Genomic DNA, 7,708 nt, shown 5'->3' with positions numbered 1-7,708 from the left:
CCTGACCGAAACCCAGGATAACGGCTGAAAGATGGGAATCAAAGCCTGTATATCCTGGACTCGCCGTTCCGGAGGATAGACCCGAAACTGCGCCGAGTCGAGAACCGCCCCGATGAAAAGGAGCTTTTGAGAGGGATACAGGTGTGATTTCGGCACATTGATGGAGAACCCCAGCTCGTGCAGGAGGTCTGCCGTCATCTGAAGGTGGTGGACGACTGTCTGGGGCGAGCCCGCCTTCAACAACCAGTCGTCTAGATAGGAAAAGACTGAAACCCCCAATCTGCGCAGATGAGCTGCGACCACAGCCATCACCTTGGTGAACACCCGTGGGGCGCTGGTAAGGCCGAAGGGGAGCACGATAAACTGAAAATGCTCGAGGCCTACCGTGAACCGCAGGTAACGCCAGTGGGCCGGCAGGACGGGGATGTGAAAATACGCATCCTGCAAGTCCAACGCTACCATCCAGTCTTGCGGGTCTAGAGCAGCCAAGACCTGAGCTAAAGTCAACATCTTGAACTTCTCCTTCCGGAGGAAGCCGTTGACGTTCCTTAGATCCAAGATAGGACGTAGGCCCCCTTTGTCCTTCTTGGGTACCAGAAAGTAGTGGGAATAGCAACCACGTCCTACTTCTGGCCCAGGAACGCGCTCGATGGCCCCCTTGGCCAAGAGGGCCGTAACTTCCTCCCTCAGAAGTGCCAAGTGGTCCCCCGACACACGGTGGTTCTGCGGTGGCATGGCTGGAGGAGTTGTCTCGAAGGGGAGGGAGTAGCCCCTTCGGACGAGCTGCAGCACCCACCTGTCCGATGTTATTGTGCGCCAGTGGGAGAGGTGATGGCGAACCCTGCCTCCCACCGGTGTCACATGGGCCTGAAAGCTCGGACTAGGAGGATTTAGTGGCAGATGCTGCGGGGGGAGGTGTGGCCTGACCTCGCCGCTGTCCCCGACCGCCACCACGGTGGTTTCCACGGCCGCCACCGCGTTGATAAGTCTGTTGCGGCGCGTGGCTGGCAGCACGTGTGGGACCGCCCCTTCCCTGGCCACGAAAGGAGCGAAACGAACCCGTTTGCTGGCGCTGGGTCGAGAGACCTAAGGACTTGGCCGTGACCCTGGAGTCCTTGAAGCACTCCAGCGCGTGGTCTGCTTTGTCGCCAAACAGGCGACTGCCATCAAACGGCATGTCCATCAATGCATTCAGGACATCAGCCGAGAAGTTGGCGGATCTCAGCCAGGCGTAGCGACGAATCGCCATCGTCATGGATATCGCTCTGCCCAGCGAGTCGGTCGTATCAAGACCACACCTGATGGAATATCTTGCTGCGTCTCGGCCTTCAATCATAGCCTTGCCGAGCTTAGCCCGTACCTCCGGGGAGCATTTAGGCAGCAGGTCCGCGACCGTGTCCCACAGAGAGTGGGTGTAACGGCCCAAGAGGCACGCGGTGTTGCAAGACCGCAGTCCCAGACTCAGGGACGAGAAGACCTTTTTGCCATACTGGTCGTACCTCTTCGATTCCCTGTCGGGCGGGCCCGACGGGAATGCGGCCTGGTAGGTGGAGGCCTGGATCACCAGAGTCTCAGGGGTGGGGTGGGTGGACAGAACCTTGGGGTCGTCCGCACATGGACGGTGGCGTCTGGCCACGCTCCTATCAACAGGCGAACCTGAAGCGGGCCTGGACCACGTGCCCAAAAGAACGTCCGTTAAGGCCTCGTTAAACGGCAGCAGTGGCTCCTGTGGGCATGACTGCGGTTTGAGGACCTCGGTGAGGATGTTAGTCCTCGCGGCCGCGACGGGGAGCTCAAGGTGCAAGGCCTTGGCAGCCCTCATCAACACCACTGAATAGGCAGCCCCCTCCTCCGTAGCCACGGTAGGAGGCGAGACAAAGCCAGGGTTGGGGGAGTCATCCAGACCACTGGCGTCACCCAAGTCACCTGTCCAGTCCATGTCATACTGACACTCGCATGTCAGAGGGTCCTCAGACCCCTCCCACCCATCTCCGTATTCTATATCCTCACCATACTCGGAGTCAACAATGTAGACCGGCTCCTCGGGGTTCACAGGCCCCATCGGCGCCGGGCCCGGCGTCGATCGACGCCGGTCCGACTCCGCGTCCGGATTCGGAGAGGGAATGGGGACGGCGCCGCCCGGAGCCGGAGCACCGGCGCCGGCCGGAGCCGGGGAACTGGCGCCGCGCGGGGGCGGCGCCAGAGGATGCCCCGATGGAATCTGCACCGGAGAGGCCGGTTGACCAGCCGGCGTCGACCCCGAGGGCCCCTGCGGCGCCGGGATCGGAGCCGTCGGCGGCGCCGGAGCACCCGACGGCGTCGAGGCAGGGTCACTCGAGCCGCTAGGGCCCCCAGACGGGTTCACAGGGCCCGAAGGCGCCGCGGAACCCGCCGGAGGAGAAAGAGCCCTCATGGCCACGAGGAACGCCTCTATCTCCTCGGGGGACGCGCCTTGCCCAGGGACCGCAGGGTATGGAGCAGGCCGCGTCGGAGACTCACGCGGAGCCGCGGGGGTGGGGCCACCCGAACCCCCGGCCGCCTCGTGCGATCGTCGGGGAGAGTCGGGGGTACGATGACGACGCCTCCTACCTGAGGAACCAGAAGAATGGTGACGACTCCCGGAGCGCCCGTGACAGCTCCACGACCGCTCCCTCGATCGCTCCCTTGACCTCCGGCCGGACCGGGACCGCTCTCGACGCGGGGCTGACACCCGGAGCTCGAGCAGCTTGCGGGACCGCTCCCGCCTAGCTTTATTAGTCAAGGCCCGGCAGTCGACGCAGGCGTCCACGTCGTGGTCGGGCCCAGGCACCGGAGGCAGAGTCGGTGATGATCCGTGACCGACATCGTCCGGTCACAGTCGTCACAGTTCTTAAAACCGGGCATCCTACCGGCACCGTAGAAGATACAGAGATCAAAAAAGATCAAAAAACTTGGTCAAAGACCGGAGTACTGCTCTTCGGATCTGCGCTAACTGGCGCGGAAAAAAGAAGAACTGACGTCAGCGCGCGGAGGCGGCGTCTATATACTCCAGCGACGTCATCACGGCGCACGACGCCAACGACGGACGCAGAGCCGCAGGGGACGCCTGCAGACGACGCCTACCGACGCGCAGGGGTACTGCTACGCAAAAGTTTCCGGATCCAGACTGACACCTGGGGATATTCTAAGGTAAGGAATCTAATACTAACTTGTTTCTTTCAGATAAGATGATAACCATTAAACAACATATAGATATGAGGTCGATAATTATATGGCTTTAGGGGGGTGCTTATGTATCTACATTCCATTCAAGTTAGTCCTTTACAATATGAAGTACTATAAAGCATGAGATTATATAATTTGCCATTTTCGTCATACATATGAGGTAGGTGGTTATATGGTTTCAGGATGTGAGATAAATATATGAGTTCACATTGACATGAGGTAGCAGTTGGTATACAGTTTAATCACAAGGAATGGCGTCAGTTTCCAACCATCATTTATCTTTCATCTAATTCACGTAGATCCTTCTCTTTCTGATGACGTAAGTGTTCTGTTTGAGGGCAGAATTAGATCACATAATGATCCATAAACTTCTCTATGTAAGGTATTTACTCATCAAGAAGCTCTTCACGTCTCGCTTAAATGTTGAAGTATTAGGAGTCTTCCTAATGCTTGGAGGGAGTAAGTTCCAGATTCTGGGGGCAGCTCCTGAGAACGCTCTGTCATAAGTTTTTTTCTTTCTGAAGAGGGCTGGACGCAGCACCAACTCCTTGGCACTCCTAGCTGGTCTGGTGCCTCCTGATAGCTAAATTTTCTTGGATAGGTATCCAGGAGTATTGTGGTGGAGCGCTTTATGGGTGATACATGCTATCTTTAGTTGAATTCTGGCCTCATAGGGTAGCCATTTTAATGCTTTCAGGTGAGGAGATATGTGGTCAAACTTCCTTGATCCAGAGATGAGTCTCGCCGCAGCGTGAGGCAAGCTTTTAGTGGTGCTGTGGATGTTTTTGGTAAACCCGCTAAGGTGGTGCAACCATATTCAATCCTAGAGATGACTAAAGATTGGATTGCCAGTTTCAGATCTGCTTCAGAGATGAATGGTTTCAATTTTCTTAGGTAGTTCAGGTGGAAGCGGGCGCTTTTAGCCATTGAATTAATGTGAGCTTTCATGTCAAGATTCTCGTCTAAAGTAATTCCTAGCGACTTAGCTGAGTTGACTAGAGTGGGAGTGCACTTGAGCGCAGTCACCAACTTGGTCCATTCCTTTATTTCCGTAACGCTCCTTGGTGGAGAAATTAGTAAGAACTCTGTTTTGTGAGCATTTAGCTTCAGATGATTAGTAGTTAACCATTGCAATGCCATTTTTAAAGTTTCATTCATTAGCTCAAAGTCTTCAAGGGAGGCGATCTTTATATATATTTGCGTGTCATCCGCATACATATGATAGGATATCTGTGAGTTTCTGAGAATTTCTGTAAGAGGTTCGACATACAAGTTAAACAGATCAGGGAGGCCTATATCTGAACCTACATAAATCCACACTGTGGGTACTGGAAGGAGGCACGGTGACGGACCCCTGGGCTTCAGGGTTGCGTGTGGCTACGACCGGTCTGAAATACCTTGGAGTGTTTCTCTCGGACTCGGCGGACACTGCTTGGGACCGTAATCTAATACCAGTCTGGGAACGAGTACAGTCAGATGTTAAAACTTGGTCTCGGATGCCCCTGTCAATCTTTGGCCGATCCGCTATTTTCAAAATGGTGGCGCTACCGCGCCTATTATATCAGCTGCAGAACCATCCGAATCCTATCCCACCTCAATGGTTTAGGCAGGTCAACTCTGTGCTGGGCCGCTTTCTTTGGGCTGGGGGTGCCGCCAGAGTGGCGCTACGTACATGTTTTTTGTCCACCTACTGTGGGGGCCTGGCCACTTCGGATTTGCAGTCGTATTATCAAGCCGCGCATCTTCTCATTCTTAATGAATGGTGGTATGGCGATGGTGGAGATCCAGCCTATGCCCTGGAACGTGCTTTGATGGGCGATAACTCGCTCCACACCATCCTCTACTCACCCCGACTGCGTCGCTCGCTGCCGAGGGTTACTCGACTTGTTTTTGCGGTGTGGCGACAGGCCTTGCGTCGCATGGGCTGGTGGGGCAGACTGACCGCGGAAACGCCCCTGTGGCGTAACGGCATGCTGCCCGAACTGTCTAAGCTATCAGGCTTCGATGGCTGGGACGCGATCGGTATCTCGCAACTGGGCCATGTGCTGTCCGGCACGACGCTCAAATCTTTCCAGGCCCTTCGTACCGAATTCGATATGCCCCAATCTCAACTTTTTCGATACCTACAATTCCGGCATGCACTGATGCCCAGTCTTACCAACCTTGACTCACTCCCCGAATTTAGCCCGATTGAAGCAAAGGTCTTCATGGGCGATCTTGGGGATAAAAAAGTTTCACGCATCTACCAGACAATGGTCACCCATTGCTCCTCCACCCTTCTTCCGCTAAAGGCGGCTTGGGAGATCGACATCGGTCAGTTAGATGAAGATGATTGGCGAGAGGCCTTGGAATCCCCGAGGGGAGCGGCTATTGCAATACGATTTCGACTCATACAATTCAAAATTCTTCATAGAGCCTACTATACACGTGAGCGTCTGAGGAAGGCAGGACTGATTGAGTCCCCGGAGTGTCTGCGGTGTGGAGTGGAGATGGGTACGTTGCTCCACACAATATGGTCGTGCCCCAGACTGGTTGGCTTCTGGAGGGGTGTGTGGGGCTGCCTATCAGAGGTGCTGGGCTGGACCCTCCCCCGTACTCACCGTTTGGGCCTACTGCACATCCTAGAGGGGGTTGGTGGCAATATCTACAAGAGGCACCTACTCCTCCTGGGGCTAGTGGTGGCCAAAAGAGACCTGGCCCGAGCATGGAAGGATGTGAGGCCCCCCCCCCGAGTGCATGGAAGGCTGGCATAGACTTCTGTATGGGTCTGGAGAGGCCGATCTTTGAAGCTCGGGGATGCCCCCGTAAGCACTTTAAGGTATGGAAGAGGTGGGCGGACTACAGGGGCTTGACACTGGACCCCCCGGCAGAACAGGAGGAAGACCTTTAGCCCCATATGGCCCGGCGACCCCGTTTCCCCACACACGCAATTGCCACATCAGGAATTTGCATCGACACTGTACGTACACACATGCATGGGATTAGGGTGGGATCCAGGGGAGGGTTCTGGGAGTTGGGTTGGTAGGTAACTGAAAAGATAAAGAAGGAGAAAATGTTTCTTTGTATCATTGAATTGCATTGGTTCCTCGACTTGACACTCAGTCCTATTTTATGATTGTATCGGTATGTTTGATGGTACCATCCTGACTGTGGGGGGCCACTCTATTTCATATGCTCATCTTTATCAATAAACTTGTTGTGAAAAAAACAGATCAGGGGATAGTGTCTGTCCTTGTGGGACTCAGATTGAGTTAGGGCATGGTGGTGAAATTGATTGATTGACCAGGAATCGTTGTGTTCTGTTCCGTAGGAAAGAGTCAAACCATTTCAGCACATTTCCAGACAATCCCATCCTGTCCTGTAGTCTAGTCAGTAATGCTTCGTGATTTACTGTGTCAAATGCCGATGACAGGTCCAGGAGAATTAGTAAGCATGCTTGATTTCGGTCAAGAGCCTGAAGCGCGTCATCAACAATATGGAGGATCGCTGTTTCCGTGCTATGCCCGGATCTGAATTCTGATTGGCATTCATCTAGTAGGGAGAACTTAGTGATGTGTTGGCTCAGTTGGCCCTGCACGCATTTCTCAATTAGTTTGGCCAATAAAGGGATGTTGGTCACTGGGCGAAAGTTATTCGGATCTGTAGCATCCGCAGTCGGTTTTTTGATCAAGGGAACAACTTGACCTGTTTTTAGGCAGTCTGGGAGGATCCCTTGTGATAACGATGCGTTTAGTATTTTGGTCCAGATTGGCACCACAATATGGCTGATTTCTCTTAAGCATTTCGCGGGTAGAGGATCTTGGTAGTGGTTGTTAGGTTTGATTTTCAAGAGTGTTTTGGCGATCGTGTCCTGATCATATAATTCGAATGTGTCCCAATTTGCCTTGTTTTTTGTCTTGCTGCACACTGTAGTCAGGTTGGGATCGCTTGTAGTCAGTGGTTGGATGGGGAGGTTAATCGCTGCGCTTAAGAGCTCTGTTTCAAGCGATTTGGCCTTCTTCGTGAAAAATGTTGAAAATTCCTCGCTGCTTAGAGATGTTTTTGAGTTTTCATGAGCGGTTTTGGCTAGTTTGTTTGATTGTTGCTTCAGGATTTCAAAGTTTCCGTGGTCTGTTTTTGGCATTATCCAATTCTGATCTTATAAATTCCTTTTTGGAGTTGATGATCTTTTTGTTATATTGGTTTCTAATTTTTCTGAGGGCTATCAGCTCAGGGGGATGATGGGTGTTGTCTTCATTTTCTTTCGGCCATTCTCAGTTTTCGCCTGTCTTCGTTCAGTGATCCATCAAACCTTGGATTTTTCATCTTCTCCGTGATTCTTTTTAGTTTTAATGGCAAGGTGTTGTTGACGATATTCCCGACTGAAGTTATATAATGTTCTGTCAACTCATTTACATTCTGCAGGTTGCTAGGTGGCTTTAAGTCTCTCTCACAACTTTCTACTAGTAGCTCAATATTAGCCTCTCTTGTGTCTCGGATCCATTTTTTGAAATTGGCAGGTTGA

Source organism: Lissotriton vulgaris, chromosome 8 (assembly GCF_964263255.1).
Source record: "Lissotriton vulgaris chromosome 8, aLisVul1.2, whole genome shotgun sequence".
Taxonomy (NCBI): Eukaryota; Metazoa; Chordata; class Amphibia; order Caudata; family Salamandridae; genus Lissotriton; species Lissotriton vulgaris.
The sequence above is the reverse complement of the archived record's forward strand: the minus strand, read 5'-3'. Positions refer to the sequence as shown.